At 31.7% G+C, this 20,196-nt stretch overlaps 1 protein-coding gene across 4 annotated transcripts in view; it reads left to right on the top strand.

Moving 5' to 3' along the window:
* The window catches only part of LOC135142880 (cadherin-87A), a 280,747-nt gene that overhangs the window by 148,299 nt on the left and 112,252 nt on the right, over window positions 1–20,196 (top strand). For all 4 annotated transcript variants that reach the window (XM_064074670.1, XM_064074668.1, XM_064074671.1 and 1 more), the window contains one exon: window positions 5,194–5,248. The gene's annotated coding sequence lies outside the window, so the exon portion shown is untranslated. The remainder of the gene's footprint in view (window positions 1–5,193; window positions 5,249–20,196) is intronic.

The raw sequence follows: 20,196 nt of genomic DNA, 5'->3' as shown, positions 1-20,196 counted from the left end.
ATCTGAGAAATAAACAGGCCATGTCGATTATTGCGTCCCCCAGAAATCGTGAAGTATATTAATGTTTGAAAGTAGAGATAAACTTATTTTTGAATAGAGAAAACGAATCCGAGAATGATCCTTATATCCCTTGTAATTAAAAGAAAATTTTGATTTCATCGTTCGGGTATTACTGCGTCCTTTTATGAAGCACATGTTAGAGTGTGTATGTCCTTTCACGAGACGGGGTTTATTGCGTCCGAGTGAATATTTTCTTTCATGGGATAGTGCGTCCTGCGTCCGCAACGTTGCCATATTTATCTCAGAAATAAACAGGCCATGTCGATTATTGCGTCCCCCAGAAATCGTGAAGTATATTAATGTTTGAAAGTAGAGATAAACTTATTTTTGAATAGAGAAAACGAATCCAACAATGATCCTTATATCCCTTGTAATTAAAAGAACATTTTGATTTCATCGTTCGGGTATTACCGCGTCCTTTTATCCAAGATGTGTTAAAGTGTATATGTGCTTTCACAACACGGGGTTTGTTGCGTCCAAAGAGATATTTTCTTTCATAGGACAATGTCTTCTGCGTCCGCAACCTTGCCATACTTATCTCAGAAATATACAGGCCATGTTGCTTATCACGTCCCCCAGAAATCGTGAAGTGTATTAAGGTTTGAAGGTAAAGATAAACTTATTTTAGAATGGAGAAAACGAATCCGACAAAATGAGTCTTACATTCCTGGTAATTAAGAGAAAATTTTGATTTCATCGCTCGGGTGTTGCTGCGTCCTTTTATCGAACATTTATTAGAGTGCATATGTGCTTTCACGAGACGGGGTTTATTGCGTCCGAGTGAATATTTTCTTTCATGGGATAGTGCGTTCTGCGTCCGCAACGTTGCCATAATTATCTGAGAAATAAACAGGCCATGTCAATATTTGCGTCCCCCCGAAATCGTGAAGTATATTAAGGTTTGAAGGTAAAGATAAACTTATTTTAGAATGGAGAAAACGAATCCGACGAAATAATCCTTACATCCCTTGTAATTAAAAGAAAATTTTGATTTCATCGTTCGGGTATTACTGCGTCCTTTTATGAAGCACATGTTAGAGTGTGTATGTCCTTTCACGAGACGGGGTTTATTGCGTCCGAGTGAATATTTTCTTTCATGGGATAGTGCGTTCTGGGTCCGCAACGTTGCCATATTTATCTCAGAAATAAACAGGCCATGTCGATTATTGCGTCCCCCAGAAATCGTGAAGTATATTAATGTTTGAAAGTAGAGATAAACTTATTTTTGAATAGAGAAAACGAATCCAACAATGATCGTTATATCCCTTGTAATTAAAAGAACATTTTGATTTCATCGTTCGGGTATTACCGCGTCCTTTTATCCAACATGTGTTAAAGTGTATATGTGCTTTCACAACACGGGGTTTGTTGCGTCCAAAGAGATATTTTCTTTCATAGGACAATGTCTTCTGCGTCCGCAACCTTGCCATACTTATCTCAGAAATATACAGGCCATGTTGCTTATCACGTCCCCCAGAAATCGTGAAGTGTATTAAGGTTTGAAGGTAAAGATAAACTTATTTTAGAATGGAGAAAACGAATCCGACAAAATGAGTCTTACATTCCTGGTAATTAAGAGAAAATTTTGATTTCATCGTTCGGGTATTGCTGCGTCCTTTTATCGAGAATTTATTAGAGTGCATATGTGCTTTCACGAGACGGGGTTTATTGCGTCCGAGGGGATATTTTCTTTCATGGGACAGTGCGTCCTGCGTCCGCAACGTTGCCATAATTATCTGAGAAATAAACAGGCCATGTCAATATTTGCGTCCCCCCGAAATCGTGAAGTATATTAAGGTTTGAAGGTAAAGATAAACTTATTTTAGAATGGAGAAAACGAATCCGACGAAATAATCCTTACATCCCTTGTAATTAAAAGAAAATTTTGATTTCATCGTTCGGGTATTACTGCGTCCTTTTATGAAGCACATGTTAGAGTGTGTATGTCCTTTCACGAGACGGGGTTTATTGCGTCCGAGTGAATATTTTCTTTCATGGGATAGTGCGTCCTGCGTCCGCAACGTTGCCATATTTATCTCAGAAATAAACAGGCCATGTTGCTTATCACGTCCCCCAGAAATCGTGAAGTGTATTAAGGTTTGAAAGTAAAGATAAACTTATTTTAGAATGGAGAAAACGAATCCGACAAAATGAGCCTTACATTCCTGGTAATTAAGAGAAAATTTTGATTTCATCGTTCGGGTATTGCTGCGTCCTTTTATCGAGCATTTATTAGAGTGTATATGTGCTTTCACGAGACGGGGTTTATTGCGTCCGAGGGGATATTTTCTTTCATGGGACAGTGCGTTCTGTGTCCGCAACGTTGCCATATTTATCTCAGAAATAAACAGGCCATGTCGATTATTGCGTCCCCCAGAAATCGTGAAGTATATTAATGTTTGAAAGTAGAGATAAACTTATTTTTGAATAGAGAAAACGAATCCGACAATGATCCTTATATCCCTTGTAATTAAAAGAAAATTTTGATTTCATCGTTCGGGTATTACCGCGTCCTTTTATCGAACATGTGTTAAAGTGTATATGTGCTTTCCCAACACGGGGTTTATTGCGTCCAAAGAGATATTTTCTTTCATAGGACAATGTCTTCTGCGTCCGCAACCTTGCCATACTTTTCACTGAAATATACAGGCCATGTCGATTATTGCGTCCCCCAGAAATCATGAAGTATATTAAGGTTTGAAAGTAAATATAAACTTATTTTTGAATGAAGAAAACGAATCCGACAAAATGATCCTTACATCCCGTGTAATTAAGAGAAAATTTTGATTTCATCGTTCGGGTTTTACTGCGTCCTCTTATAGAACACATGTTAGAGTGTATATGTGCTTTCACGAGACGGGGTTTATTGCGTCCCAGGGAATATTTTCTTTCATGGGACAGTATGTTCTGCGTCCGCAACGTTGCCATACTTATCTCAGCAATAAAAATCAAATACTTTTTTAATATAATTAAAATTGTCTGTTCTTACTGCAGTTTTGTAATACGCTTTCTTAAAAATAGCTCCTACTTAAAAAAAAATCTAAATTTACTAAATCACACAGATTGCAATTTTTGCGTCACAGTAATTTTTAAAAGTCAATATTTGAGCTCGAAAATAAATTTTAAATATGTAGGTAGGTATTCCAGATATGTTGAGAAAAACTTTAATTTGAAAGGTTTTTTTTATGGCTAAGTCCTTTACCATTAAGCATTATGTCGCGTCATATACCGTCATATAACTATTGTAACAAGGAAAATATGGAGCTTCAGAAACTATTTCAGAAGGAATTGATTGTTTAAATTATTTAGGGCCGGTTTATAGGAAGCGAATTAAATATTTAATCGTGGATTAATTTGACAGAGGATTCAAATGTAGAATATGAGCTCGTGATTGTTTAAAATATGCATGTTGCCTAGCAACGGAGCTCAATTCAACGTTAATCGTGAATTAACTTTAATTCGCTTTCTATAAACCGGGTCCTAAAGTTGTCAAAATGATTTGACAGATTTATAATAATAATAATAACAGAATTGTATAATGGAGTGAGCTATTCCTGATTTAATCAATAAAATAAATTCATTAATTTTTTTGTGACACCTCTATAACCAATTCTAAAAAATATGAATGCAACGATAATTTTGAGATTACGTCATCAACTTCTTGGAAGGGATAAACAGATAACAAACGTATGTTTTTCCCAAAAATCTGAGCATCTCGGGTAAAAGCTCGATACGGATTCATAAACTACTCGTGTATGGTATTTTATATAAATTAAAACCCATCAACTCAATTTATTCATTCAGTCAATCTAAAGTTTAAAAACACTTATTATTATTCAAAATGAATATTTAAAAGCTTCCGAGCGGATTCCGAATAACTCCGAAATTTCAAAAATAAATTTATTAAAGTGTACGTTATTGAAAACCTGTTACCATGGTGACTATTGAACGCCTCTACACATAGCAAATATGCACAGCATTATTATTAAACATTTACTTTGACACAAAGCACACTGGCGTTGAATAACTATTCATCACATTCGGTTCTATACTCAATATACAAGATCAAATAGACCATTTGGCACCATTTTGAACAACCTCTCCTGTATATTAAACGAGGTGAACATGAAACTTCGATGGTCTTCGGTTTTCTTCGCAAAATTCGGTAATGAGTTGCGTTACCGCACTAGTGCGCATTCAAAATGTCGAAACACGTAAATTCGTGGATGGAATTTCACGTGTTACAGCGTGTTATCGTGCTCGACAAACATCGCACTTGTACGATAATGACGCTTTTATCCCACTTGCAGCGTAAATAACTAATAAAATGCGAGTAGTCGTTCCAGCTGTCGTGGCGCGTCCGCCAATTTAGTTAACCCTCTTCTGTGTTTCGGATTAGTCTTTGAAAGAATTCGGGTTTCGTTTCCATATAGGAAACTAGATTCCGTAATGTGATTTATGGTCGCCTACCCTTCCTGCTAGCCCATTTCTGTCCCAACATTTTCATTTTTGTTTTCAAGTTATTGATTAGACTCGTATGATAAGGAACACGCCGTCAAGCCCGGAATGCGTTTAATGGTTCGTGAAAATTTTTTCAGTCCTTTATTCCGCAAATACCGGGCGACTCTTTTAAAAGTGCACGTGGAAATTTAAGCGCTCGTCCCGCAGACTCGTCGTTTTTCGTTTATCGAAAATACAAACTAAATCTTGCGTAATCTATTCAATTTATTGCCCCAGCTGCGGCGCAATCTGATTACAAAACAAAAAATGCTAACGACTTTACGTTTGTTTTGCGGGAGCTTTGCTTCTGAACTAATAAAATTATCATGCGGAATGGCAACTATTCGACTCGGTGTACAGAGGGCGGCGTATTGTTTGCGCTAATTAATTTAGTGGCTTCTGTTATATAAATGTAGTTTTTCCACTTGGGTGGAGTATTTTCTCAATTAAGTTTTGAGTTATAGCTTTTAATCAATTTTGTTTTCTGGGGTATTCAGCCGTAACGTTTTACAAAATTAAAGGATGAAAGCTATATTTTTAATCGGCCGAGCTTTCGGGCTTTGTTCGCCTGTTATCGAACACTTAAATTAAATTGTTTTCCAACTATGTTATTGATGAATGGTGTTGTTGCAGGTCCTGGTGTAATGAACTTTCCCTCAGGATAAGGAACAAGCGGAAAATCTCACAGGTATGAAGCAGAAAATACTCTTTGTTTGCTCATTGTAATGCGATCCTTGTTCATGCTTAATGGGATTTCTCTTCGCTAGATATTAATCAGATAATTCTTGCTTTAAAGGAAAACTCTTTAATCGAGACTCGTAATGTGATCCCATAATGCTAGACAATATTTCGCACGATCAACAATGGGGGTCATGCCGAAACGACTGATGGAAAATTTAATAATACGAATTTTTTAATGTGATCAATAACTGCTCCGAACCCTAGATTACACTGAAAATTGCCTGAAATTGGACGCAACAAATTATTCTTTTTTGTGATCAATATAATTCAACAGAGTTATTTCAGGTTATCACGTAAAAATACAAACATTCGTGAAAATAGTACTTACTCTAATTTTTACTGTTGCCAGTACTGTTGTTTAAAAAAAAATATATTGAATCCAAAAAATTTTAAGACATTTCTGCATATCATAATATATTTGAAAACCAGTGTCGTTTCATACAGATTTCGCGATTTTTACTCAATCAATACCAAAAAAGCAGTAGGTACCTAAGTATTGCATTAAAAAATGGTGAAGGTGACGGGATAAAATTAAAAATATATTTTAAAAATTTTAAGGAAATTTCAAATGCATGAATAGTTTATTAAATACGGAATAATGAAATCAAGAAAACTATATGGCATTTCATATTGTCACTAAAAAAAAATAAAACTTCATGAAAGTAATTGTTTTTCTTAATTTGTGTTTCTTTTTATTGTTTTCCTTCAATTTTCCTACAAAATTCCATACTATGATGTACACCTTCAAACGATACTAAAATCTATATAGAACAACTTATTTTTGAAAATGGTGGAGGCGCCGGAATAACAATTAAATCTGTTTTAAGAGTTTTAGCGAAATTTGTCACAAAAATATTTAAAACTTGATGAAAGCATTTCTTTTAGTCTTTATTTTTGTTGTTTTTTTTTTTCTATTGTCGTATCAATTCCCATTACTTCGGTCTACACATTTAAGGAATAGTCAGATCTAGATCAAATAATTTGTTTTTAAAATTGGTGGAGGCACCGGTTAGCAACTGATTTAAAAAATATATTGAGTCAAAAAGTGTTTAAGAAATTTCAACTTGTCGTAATACGTATATTTGAAAAGAAATTATGCATTCCTAATGTTTACTGAATAAATAAAACATAGTAAGGATGGAGGCGCCGGGATAACAATAAATCTGTTATAAGAATTCTAACGAAATTTTAGATTCCTGAGGAGTACGGAACAAAAACACAAAAAAGAGTATATGCCATTCCATATTGTCAAAAAAATGTTTGACTTTAGAAAGGTATTTACTTTGGTCTTTACTTTTGTTTTTTATTATTTTCGTTATATTTTCTTACAAAATTCCATACTATGGTCTACAGCTTTAAACAATAGTAAAATCTACATGTAACGATATATTTTTGAAATTGGTGGAGCCGCCGGGGTTGAACCTATTTCCAAAAAATATTGTTTCTAAAAATTTGGAAGAAATTTCTGTCATTATATTTGTATTTGAAAAGAAATAATACATTTCTTTAAGAAACATGAAATGCATGTTCATTACCTAGGGATTTATTTATTTTTAATGAATACATGAAAGTTGTAAGGATTCCTTAAAAATGGTGGAGGCGTCGGGATAACAATAAATCTGTTTTAAGAATTTCAACGAAATTTTAGATTCGCGAGTGGTTTATTAAATATAGAACCGAAAACACAAAAACGAATATATGCCATTTCATATAGCCAAAAAAAATGTTTGACATTATAAAAGTGTTTACTTAAGTCTTTACTTTTGTTTCTTTTTATTATTTTCCTTATATTTTTTTACAAAATTCCAATAGTAAAATCTGCATGTAACAATATATTTTCAAAAATGGTGGAGGCGCCGAAGTAGAAACCTATTTTCAAAAAATATTGTTTCTTAAAAATTTGGAAGAAATTTCAGTGTCATAATATACTTCAAAAAAATTATGCATTTCTTTAAAAAACATGAAATTCTTATTGGTTTGCTATAGATTTCATAATTTTTACTGAATAAATAAAACATTGTAGGATTCCTTGAAAATGGTGGAGGCGCCGGGATAACAATAAATCTGTTTTAAGAATTTTAACGAAATTTTAGATTCCTGAGGAGTTTATTAAATATGGAACAAAAACACAAAAAAGATTATATGCCATTCCATATTGTCAAAAAAAAAGTTTGACTTTAGAAAGGTATTTATTTTGGTTTTTACTTTTGTTTTTTATTATTTTCCTTATATTTTCTTACAAAATTCCATTATATGGTCCACAGCTTTAAACAATAGTAAAATCTACATGTAACAATATATTTTAGAAAATTGTGGAGGCGCCGGGGTAGAAACCTATTTTCAAAAAATATTGTTTCTAAAACTTTGGAAGAAATTTCTGTCATAATATACTTGAAAAGAAATTATGCATTTCTTTAAAAAACATGAAATTCTTGTTGGTTTTCTATAGATTTTATATAATTTTTACTGAATAAATAAAACATTGTAGGATTCCTTGAAAATGGTGGAGGCGCCGGGATAACAATAAATCTGTTTTAAGAATTTTAACGAAATTTTAGATTCCTGAGGAGTTTATTAAATATGGAACAAAAACACAAAAAGATTATATGCCATTCCATATTGTCAAAAAAAAAGTTTGACTTTAGAAAGGTATTTATTTTGGTTTTTACTTTTGTTTTTTATTATTTTCCTTATATTTTCTTACAAAATTCCATTATATGGTCCACAGCTTTAAACAATAGTAAAATCTACATGTAACAATATATTTTAGAAAATTGTGGAGGCGCCGGGGTAGAAACCTATTTTCAAAAAATATTGTTTCTAAAAATTTGGAAGAAATTTCTGTCATAATATACTTGAAAAGAAATTATGCATTTCTTTAAAAAACATGAAATTCTTGTTGGTTTCCTATAGATTTGATATAATTTTTACTGAATAAATAAAACATTGTAGGATTCCTTGAAAATGGTGGAGGTGCCGGGATAACAATAAATCTGTTTTAAGAATTTTAACGAAATTTTAGATTCCTGAGGAGTTTATTAAATATGGAACAAAAACACAAAAAAGATTATGTGCCATTCCATATTGTCAAAAAAAAGTTTGATTTTAGAAAGGTATTTATTTTGGTTTTTACTTTTGTTTTTTATTATTTTCCTTATATTTTCTTACAAAATTCCATTATATGGTCCACAGCTTTAAACAATAGTAAAATCTACATGTAACAATATATTTTAGAAAATTGTGGAGGCGCCGGGGTAGAAACCTATTTTCAAAAAATATTGTTTCTAAAAATTTGGAAGAAATTTCTGTCATAATATACTTGAAAAGAAATTATGCATTTCTTTAAAAAACATGAAATTCTTGGTGGTTTCCTATAGATTTTATATAATTTTTACTGAATAAATAAAACATTGTAGGATTCCTTGAAAATGGTGGAGGCGCCGGGATAACAATAAATCTGTTTTAAGAATTTTAACGAAATTTTAGATTCCTGAGGAGTTTATTAAATATGGAACAAAAACACAAAAAAGATTATATGCCATTCCAAATTGTCAAAAAAAAAGTTTGACTTTAGAAAGGTATTTATTTTGGTTTTTACTTTTGTTTTTTATTATTTTCATATATTTTCTTACAAAATTCCATTATATGGTCCACAGCTTTAAACAATAGTAAAATCTACATGTAACAATATATTTTAGAAAATTGTGGAGGCGCCGGGGTAGAAACCTATTTTCAAAAAATATTGTTTCTAAAAATTTGGAAGAAATTTCTGTCATAATATACTTGAAAAGAAATTATGCATTTCTTTAAAAAACATGAAATTCTTGTTGGTTTCCTATAGATTTTATATAATTTTTACTAAATAAATAAAACATTGTAGGATTCCTTGAAAATGGTGGAGGCGCCAGGATAACAATAAATCTGTTTTAAGAATTTTAACGAAATTTTAGATTCCTGAGGAGTTTATTAACTATGGAACAAAAACACAAAAAAGATTGTATGCCATTCCATATTGTCAAAAAAAAAGTTTGGCTTTAGAAAGGTATTTATTTTGGTTTTACTTTTGTTTTTTATTATTTTCCTTACATTTTCTTACAAAATTCCATTATATGGTCCACAGCTTTAAACAATAGTAAAATCTACATGTAGCAATATATTTTAGAAAATTGTGGAGCCGCCGGGGTAGAAACCCGGAAGAAATTTCTGTCATAATATACTTGAAATTCTTGTTGGTTTCCTATAGATTTTATATAATTTTTACTGAATAAATCAAACATAGGAGGGTTCCTTAAAAATGGTGAAGGCGCCGGGATAACAATAAATCTGGTTTAAGAATTTTAACGAAATTTTACATTCCTAAGCAGTTTATTAAATATATAACAAAAAACACAGAAAAGAGTAGATACCATTCCATATTGTGAAACAACATGTTTGACTTTAGAAAGGTATTTACTTTGGTCTTTACTTCCGTTTTTTATTATTTTCCGTATAATTTCTTACAAAATTACATACTATGGCCTATATTTTTGAAATTGGTGGAGGCGCCGGGGTAGAATCCTCTTTTCAAAAAATATTATTTCTAAAAATTTGGAAGAGATTTTTATGTCATAATATATTTGAAAATAAATTATACATTTCTTTAGAAACCATAGAATGAATGTTCATTTCATACAGATTTCATTATTATCACTCAATCAATTCCAAAAAACTAGTAAGCATTCCATTAAAAAAATGGCGGAGGTGCCGGGATAATAAAATTATATTTTAAGAATTTTAACGAAATTTCAATATACTCAGGAAGAAACATATGCCATTTCATACTGCCACCAAAAAGGTATTTAAAATTTTATGAAAGTATTTATTTTAATTTTTACTTATGTTGTTTTTTTATTTTTCTTCAATTTTCTATAAAATCCCATAACTTTGGTCTACACATTTAAGGAATAGTCAGACCTACGGGCCTGGTAGAAACTCCTTTAAAAATGTATTGAATCTAAAAATTAAAAAAAAATTACGTAGTATTATACTTCTTTAAGAATCATGAAATACAGTTTCGTGCACCCAGAGTTCATTACTTTTACTCGATCTAGTCCAACAAAGTAGTCCATAAAAATTGGTGAAGGCGCGAGATATCAATTAAAAAATTATATTTCAAGAATTTTGACGAAACTTCATGAAATACGAGAGTAGTTTACTTAGTGCGGAGCAAAGAACCCAGTTATGATTCCATATATAGAGCATTTTTGACCAAATCATGAAACGGCTGCGCTATTAAAATTCCTCCCTCGTCGTTTCGCCACGGACTAACCCACCACCTTCCTATTCCAAATTCAAACAACAATCCCTCACTTAGAAACTTTGTCCCCGATTCCATATTCTTCCAAAATTGCTCTATACACACTCACAATATTTCTTTCTTTATAACGTTATAAATCCGCCGCGCTCGTTTGGAAATTGTATTTTTGTTCTTTTTGATGAATGCACAGTATGTGAACGCAAATAACGTTAAGCCGGTGTTTGCTCTGCGCAAAACACGAAGGAATAGCCGGAACAGTGCGTTTTAACGAAAACCGACTTCATTCCGAGATGATAACGAATTTAATCGAACCCACGGGATGTCATATGGAGGCTAAAGTTGGACGTCCAAATTATTAATTACACCCACATCAGTTATACTCAACGTGAAGTGCTAACCGCATGAATACGTAATGTTGAGAAGGTTGAGGGCTATTTTAACGCACGAATGTTTTGTGTTTCGAGCTAAAATGGGTTTGATACGTTGGCTCGGCGGAGTTGGTTCGTATTGTTGGAAGTGAGGAACCGGACGTGGAAATGCCAGAAAAGGAAAACAAATAAAAATAAATAAAATTTTCATTAGTGGAATTTCGAAGGTGTCGCGAAGGGATACTTGATGGTCGTATTTATACTGAAAATCGTGAAAATTGAGACAACTGGTTTTAGCTTTATAACCAAAGCGTTGTTACTGTTATCCTTTGTTTTATCATAAAAGTCGACTCGAATTTAAATAAGTATTTATTTCCCAAGAGTTCTCTTCTTAGATTTTGCGTAAATAAATTAATTCGCTGGAATTACGCATTGTACTAATCTTCTCATCTGAACACTCTTCTTTATTTAACTCGGTAGTAGTGCAGCGTAGAGTGCCTTAATATGAATAATTGTTATAAAAAGTGAAATTAGATATTCAGACTGTTACAATAAAGAACTAAAAAATCTCAGGCGCCTATGAATAATTTATCCTCAAATGAACCTCAATTACAACAATTATAACTCTATTCCAATGTCTGGAACTTTAATTACCTCGTTACATATTTATTACGGTCTAAGAAGTCATCAGATATAACATTTATGTGTCGAATTATTCAAAGTAGAGCCATCCCCAGTGGGGTGTAATTAAAATTCATGTCTTTTACTTATTCAGTCTCATGTAATGTTATTCAGAGATAGTGTGACTGAGATGTCTCCCGACTCGTCGGAACACTGAATAGGTTCGTTCGTCATCAACCTGAGTATTCTAAGCTTGAATCGATATTAAGTGCTAGTTGAATCTATTAAATCTTGAATTTTTAAAATGACTCTATTTGCGAGTTTTAGGTAAAATTATTGATTTTTGGTTATTCAAAAGTTGTATAAAGGGAATCGACTGATTCTTATTCATCTAACAATAGAGCGATCCTAATCACCACCATAATGTAGGGTTGGCTCCATTTAATTATAGACATTTTTCCACATACAAACAGGATACAATATATATTGTTGTACGTAGATCCTATCATCCCCTAATAGCCGTAATATACGCAGGTAACCTAATCGAAAGAGCTCCTGCCGACTCACTCTTAAATATCTTACTAGGACATCTTGGAAATTATTACGAATATACATTTTAGTTTCGCTTTGCCTTATCGTTACAATGGCGATGGGATTCTCCGTTTAAACTTCTTGTACTCTCCCCGCACCAACTTTTGCTAACTTTACGATCAATATGGTGGGTAACGCCGTTGCAGGTAAACTCACGTCTCAATAATTTAATTACGCCACTGCAACTACTCAAAACTACCAACAACGTATTTTTCCCCGATATCTCGGATTGATCCCCGTCTCCCTAGGTAAATGCAGTCCCGAACAAATGACCATTTCATGAAGATTTATCTCCTCGGATGCATGTTGTGTGTCGGAAGCTGCGATAAAAACATCCCGCGATTGTGCTTCGTACAATCTCTCGCAACTATTTTTCTTGCGGTGTCAAATAAGTTGAGTCATTTGGTAGATCTCTCGCGGTGTCTCACTTGGAGTCAAACACTTGTTTTTGAAGGGAGTGATTAATGGCCAGTGCACACGACGCTCATCGTGTCTTAAATTCATCACTTTATTTGGAGATCGGGAGGGGGCAAGGGCATTTGGGGGACGAAGAATACGTGTGCAGCCCCACATGCGGAGGCAAGCGGTCACTGCTTACGAAAACATCATTTCCATCGCGTTTTTTGTCCCTAGCAATTTAAATTTCCTCGAAGTAATTTTATTTTCGGAATGAAAATATTTAAATGCGAAAATGTGGTTTCCAGTTTATGTAAATAAATTCATTTCGCTGGAATATACGCATACGTTAATTGTGCCAGTCTTCTCATCTGAACACTCCTGTTTTTCAGCTAGGTAGTAGTGCAACAGCCGGCTTTCGAACAACGCTGTAAGAATAAAAATAGCGTTAAACCCTAAATTATAATTGCAACTCCGCAAACGCTTTGTAGACACAATAATTAAACAATGAAAAGTATTTATTTGAACTCGGGATGAAAGGCTTAAAGTTTGCGGATACAAAAGACCGTAATAAATTCTTCCTTCCAGAATGTATGTATTCGGAACGCCGAGGAGAGAACTAGCCGTTTATCTAAACATTAAAATTTACAATTCTTCGAAATCCGAAAAGAACAAGTTCGTCTCTGCCGCGTTCCTCGCATCACAAAAAGAAAGTGTTATTAAAGAATGTTTCCGTTTTATGCACCGCATTATGTTCGAAAGCGCCATCAGATACTCGCCTGCTGTAATTTCCTCCTTCGCCATAAAACTCTTTGTATGTGATACAAAATTCCTGGCAGTGCATCATTAGCAGCGCGCGAATTGTTCTCCAAGAGTTTAACGAGGCTTCATAATTACAACAGCCGCAATAAGATAGACACAACTAAAGAAATATGACGTTATTAATGTAATGAACCGCCGCGGCGCAACTTTGATTCATGACACTGTTTAATCACGAGCTTCTGCATCTGACTCGAAGAAAGAGTATTGTTTTATGCAGTCTGGAACGGAATTGATTAGATCTGCAGCTACATCAACTAGGTTGAAATAAAATCACAACGACTTATGTCTGTTGTAAAAAATATCCAGTCGATGGAAAATGAAGCTTCTAATTTATCCTGTAGAACTACTTTGTCTTTGTTTCTGCTCATTAACGTTGTCACATCGAGCGATTTTTTTTTTGCAAAATATTAAGCCAAAAAGTGTAATTCCAGTCGGGTGACTTTTCAATTTAAATCTAATTTTTGCCCGTTTGACTGAAAATTGCCGCTTTAAATTGCATACTCGTTCATCTAGAATATTCCTATGTGTAACTTAAGCGAAAAACTAATCTCTATCGACAGTTATCACAGTTCGAAGGGTTCGGCTTTATATCCTCTACAATCTACTCCGGATCTGTGTGCCTTTTCCTCTGAAACTGGGATCTCGTCGTTCAATTCTACGCCGAGTTACCGATCTTTTTTAATTAAAAAAGCCTGTGTTGTCGGCTAATTGGGGAAGTGGCCTCTACAGGGAAAATTGGATAAGTCGGGATTGCTGCCTGGAAAACTGTATTAAAAACACTAATTGTTTCTAACACTTGCAGCTTTTATTTAGAGAGCCTTGATTCAGAGCTTTCACTACGCTTAGGGTTTTTGTTGTTTGGACTTGTTATAAAAATAATGTAACTGGAATGCCACTAGAGTTTTTTTTTATGGAACACGCAATACAAGATTAAGTTTTCAAATAAATTCGTTTACATTGTACTTTTAAAGCTTTCATGTTTACTCGACGTCTGTCTGTCTGTCAGTCTGTCCATAGATTAATATAGATGCGACATACAGGCTGATTTTGCAAAACCACCCTTATTGACATTGGAGTCCTCAAGCCCCAAATTTAAATAGTCGATGCCAATAAAAAAACTTGATTCACTACAACTCGTCGCCTGAGAACTTGTTTGATTTACAGACCAAAGCGCGCTCAGACCAATGTCGACTCTAAGCGTTCAGAATCGATTTGGTTGGTTTAGACTATAATTTCTGGTCGGTTTTTATAACGTCTAAGTGAATTTTTTTGGTACATATGTAGATGATTTTACATGTTTTGTTTAACTAAGAATTAATTCTTTATTTGTGTTTTATACTAGCAAAACGTCTTAATCTAAGAATATTGTTGAAATCGTAATAACCCAATGGATTTTTTCGGGAAAACGTTTTGGAAACACTGTGTTCTATTTTGTATACATTTTTTTTAATGTTTTTAGTGACAATTTTTGTGGTTGTTTTCGATACACTGTATGATATTAACAGTGAGAAAACAAAAACAATTAAAATAATCGAAAATTCGAAAAATCGAGAAATCGAAAAAAATCGGGTAATTGAAAAATCGAAACAACGAAAAACTGGAAAATCGAAAAATCAAAAAATCAAGAAATCGTGGAGTCGAAAAGTCGAACAATTAAGTAACCGAAATAGGTCAAAATCGACAAGTTAAAAATTGAAGAATTTATAAATTCAGAAATTGACAATCAAAATATCGAAAAATCCAAATCTCGTTAAATCGAGAAATCAAAAAACTTAAAAATTCGAAAAATTGAAAAATTGAGAGATTGAAAGATCCAAAGAACGAGAAATCGAAAAGTGATGAAGTCGAAAAATCGAAAAATAGAGCAATCGACAAACAAAAGGTTAAAAGTTGAAAAATTGGAAAAGCGGAAAAATCAAAAAATGAAAAATTGGAAAACTGGAAAAGCTGAGAAACCAAAATAGATAAAAATAAAAAATTGAAAAAATTATAAATCGAAAACCTAAACAATCAAATTTCGATAAATCGGGATTGAACAATTAACAAAACCAAAAATTGAAAAACAAAACATCTAAAACCAGGAAGTCGAAAAATAGAAAGATTAAGAAATATTGAAAAATTAAATATCGAAAGATTGAAAAATCTAAAATTTAAAAATCCAAAAATTGAAAAATCTAAAAAGTAAAAAAGTAGACACATCGAAAAACCCAGAAGTCAAAAATAGAAAAGCCGAAGAATTGAACTATTGAAAAATCCTAAAACTGAAATATCTAAAAACTGAAAAATCGAAAAATCAAGAAAGTGAAGTCGAAAAATAGAAACCTTAAAAAATCGAAACACTGAAAAATGAAAAACCTGAAAAATCAAAAAATTAAAGAATTCAAGAACAGGAAAATCGAAACATTCGAAGGTCAAGAGATGGGAAAATCAAAACATCGATTAATTCAAAAATCGAAAAATTGAGAGTATATAAAAGTCAAATTTGAGAAATAAAAAAATTGAAAATTTGACAAAATGACAAAAAACCGAAAATCTAAAACCGGGAAGTCGAAAAATCAAAAGAGTAAGAAGTCGAAACATTTGAAAAATGCGAAAACTTGAAAAATTGAAATATCGAAGAAGTGAAATGAAAAATCGAGAAATCGAAAAATCTAAAATTTTAAAAATTAAAAAATCTAAAATTTAAAAATCGAAAAAGTAAAAAAATCGACACATCGAAAAATCCAGGAGTCAACAATCGAAAAGTCGAAGAATCGAAATATTGAAAAATCCCAAAACCGAAAAATGAAAGAAAAACTAAAAATGGGAAACTAAATCGGGAAATCAAAACACTGAAAAATCGAAAAATTTAAAACGACAATTGAAAACAGAAAATCTAAAACCGGGAAGTCGAAAAATCGAAAGATGAAGCAATCGAAAAATTGAAAAATCAAAAAAGTAAAAAAATCGACACATCGAAAACTCCCGAAGCCAAAAATCGATAAGTCGAAGAATCAAAATACTGAAAAATCCTTAAACTGAAATATCGAAAAACTGAAAAGTGAAAGAAAAACTGAAAAAAGGAAAACCTGAAAAATCCAAAAACTGAAATATCCAAAAACTGAGAACCTAAAAGTCGAAAAATTGAGCAATAGAAAAATCAAAAAAGTGAAGTCGAAAAATTGAAACTTTAAAAAAATTAAAAAATATAAAATCAAAAACCTGAAAAATCGAAAAGTTAAAAAATTGAAGAACAGGAATATCGGAACCCTCGAAAGTCAAGAAATGCGAAAATCAAAACATCGATTAATTGAAAAATCGAAAAATTGACAGTTTATAAATGTCACATTTGAAAAATTGAAAAATCGAAAATTTCAATAAACGACATATGAAAAACAGAAAATCTAAAACCGGGAAGTCGAAAAATCTATTGATTAAGAAATCAAATCATTTGAAAAATTCGAAAACTTGAAAAATTGAAATATCGAAGAGCTGAAATGAAAAATCGAGAAATCGGAAAATCTAAAATTTTAAAAATTAAAAAATCTAAAATTTAAAAATCAAAAAAGTAAAAAGTCGACACATCGAAAAATCCAGGAGTCAAAAATCGAAAAGTCGAAGAATCGAAATATTGAAAAATCCCAAAACTGAAATATCGAAAAACTGAAAAGTGAGAGAAAAACTGACGAAGCGTTAAACTGAAAAATCCCAAAATTGAAATATCCAAAACTGAGAATCTAAAGAATCGAAAAATTGAGAAATCGAAAAATAAAAAAAGATTTGAAAAATGCCAAAACTGAAAAATGTAAGAAAAACAAAAAATGGGGAACAAAATCGGGAAATCAAAAAATTGAAAAATCGAAAAATTTAAAACGACAATTGAAAACAGAAAATCTAAACCGGGAAGTCGAAAAATCGAAAGATTAAGCAATCGAAAAATTGAAAAATCGAAAAAGTAAAAAAATCGACACATCGAAAACTCCAGAAGCCAAAAATCGAAAAGTCGAAGAATCAAAATATTAAAAAATCGCAAAACGGAAATATCGAAAAACTGAAAAATGAAAGAAAAACTGAAAAATGGAAAACCTGAAAAATCCAAAAACTGAAATATCCAAAAACTGAGAACCTAAAAGTCGAAACATTAAGCAATAGAAGAATCCAAAAAGTGAAGTCGAAAAATTGAAACTTTAAAAAAAATAAAAAATATAAAATCAAAAACCTGAAAAATCTGAAAGTTAAAGAATTGAAGAACAGGAATATCGAAACCCTCGAAAGTCAAGAAATGCGAAAATCAAAACATCCATTAATTGAAAAATCGAAAATTTGACAGTTTATAAATGTCAAATTTGAAAAATTGAAAAACCGAAAATTTGAAAAAGAAACGACAATTGAAAAACAGAAAATCTAAAACCGGGAAGTCGACAACTTGAAAAACTTAAATTTCGAAGAGCTGAAATGAAAAATCGAGAAATCGAAAAATCTAAAATTTTAAAAATTAAAAAATCTAAAATTTAAAAATCGAAAAAGTAAAAAGTCGACACATCGAAAAATCCAGAAGTCAAAAATGGAAAAGTCGAAGTATTGAAAAATCCCAAAACTGAAATATCAAAAACCTGAAACATCAAAAAATTAAAGAATTGAAGAACAGGAAAATCGAAACATTCGAAGGTCAAGAAATGGGAAAATCAAAACATCGATTAATTGAAAAATCAAAAAATTGAGAGTTTATAAAAGTCAAATTTGAGAAATAAAAGAATTGAAAATTTGACAAAACGACAATTGAAAAACGGAAAATTTAAAACCGGGAAGTCGAAAAATCAAAAGATTAAGAAGTCAAAACATTTGAAAAATTCGAAAACTTGAAAAATGGAAATATCGAAGAACTGAAATGAAAAATCGAGAAATCGAAAAATCTCAAATTTTAAAAATTAAAAAATCTAAAATTTAAAAATCGAAAAATCTAAAATTTAAAAATCGAAAAAGTAAAAAAATCGACACATCGAAAAATCCAGGAGTCAAAAATCGAAAAGTCGAAGAATCGAAATATTGACAAATCCCAAAACTGAAAAATGAAAGAAAAATTAAAAATGGGAAACTAAACGGGAAATCAAAACATTGAAAAATCGAAAAATTTAAAACCACAATTGAAAACAGAAAATCTGAAACCGGGAAGTCGAGAAATCGGAAGATTAAGCAATCGAAAAATTGAAAAATCGAAAAGTCGAAGAATCAAAATATTGCAAAATCCCAAAACTGAAATATCGAAAAACTGAAATAGCCAAAAACTGAGAACCTAAAAAGTCGAAAAATTGAGCAATAGAAAAATCCAAAAAGTGAAGTCGAAAAATTGAAACTTTTAAAAAATTAAAAAATATAAAATCAAAAACCTGAAAAATCGAAAAGTTAAAGAAGAACAGGAATATCGAAACCCTCGAAAATCAAGAAATGCGAAAAACAAAACATTGATTAATTGAAAAATCGAAAAATTAACAGTTTATAAATGTCAAATTTGCAAAATTGAAAAACCGGAAATTTGAAAAAAAAAACGACAATTGAAAAACAAAGTCTAAAACCGGGAAGTCGAAAAATCTATTGATTAAGAAATCAAAACATTTGAAAAATTCGAAAACTTGAAAAACTGAAATATCGAAGAGCTGAAATGAAAAATCCAGAAATCTAAAAATCTAAAATTCTAAATATTGGAAAATTAAAACACCAAAAAATTGAGAAATCTAAAATTTAAAAATCGAAAAAGTAAAAAGTGGACACATCAAAAAATCCAGAAGTCAAAAATGGAAAAGTCGAAGAACAGAAATATTGAAAAATCCCAAAACTGAAATATCAAACTGAAAAGTGAAAGAAAAACTGAAAAATCCCAAAACTGAAATATCCAAAACTGAGAATCTAAAAATCGAAAAATTGAGAAATCGAAAAATAAAAAAAGTGAAGTCGAAATATCGAAACCTTAAAAAATTCGAAAAATTGAAAAATCAAAAACCTGCAAAATCGTAAGATCGAAAAATTGATAAATAATAAGTAAACTGAAAAATCCCAAAACTGAAATGTCCAAAAACTGATAAAATAAAAAATTGAAAAATTGAGAAATCGAAACATCAAAAAAGTGAAGTTGAAAAATCGACAAATGAAAAGTTTATAAAAGTCAAATATTCAAAAATCGAAATATTCATAAATCGTAAAATTTAAGAGAAAAACTGAAACCGACAAATTGAAAAATTGAGAAACTGTAAAATCCAAAAATTGAAAAATAAATAGGAGTAAACTGAAAAGTCCCCAAACTAAAATTTCGAAAAACTGAGAATTCCAAAGTTGAAACAGCAGAAATTATGGTCGAAACCGGTTAGAATGTGTATCAGATCACGGGTCATGGCTTATAAATCAAATCGTTTCCGAACGCTTAGAGTCGACATTGGCCTGACTGCGCTCTGGTCTGTAGATCGAACAAGTTCTCAGACGACGAACTGTAATTCGTGTGACCTGATTTAAAGTGAAGGAAACAGTAAGCAGCTTGTAATATTCTGGTAAATCTAGTGTCAATTTGTCGAAAGTAAAACGCGTCGTTAAAAATATTATGACATGCTTTCTAGTTAACTTTATTCCTAGTTAGAAACAAACACTGTTGCCAACATAAGTCGAGGAGTCCTCAACCGTCATTTAATTTAAACTATGACCTGTGACTGACGCTTCTCCATGTTCTCTGGTCTGTCTGTCCGCCGTCTGTGTCTATATTATCCGAAATTATATTACATAACCAAAATTATTTTGAAATTGAAGGTGTCATTCGTGTCCACACCCTTACAAACG

The sequence above is a fragment of the Zophobas morio genome, unplaced genomic scaffold (assembly GCF_036711695.1).
Source record: "Zophobas morio isolate AGI-343-1 ecotype UQ-CSIRO unplaced genomic scaffold, CSIRO_AGI_Zmor_V1 ptg000054l, whole genome shotgun sequence".
Lineage (NCBI taxonomy): Eukaryota > Metazoa > Arthropoda > Insecta > Coleoptera > Tenebrionidae > Zophobas > Zophobas morio.
This window is presented reverse-complemented; position numbering and strand designations above follow the sequence as displayed.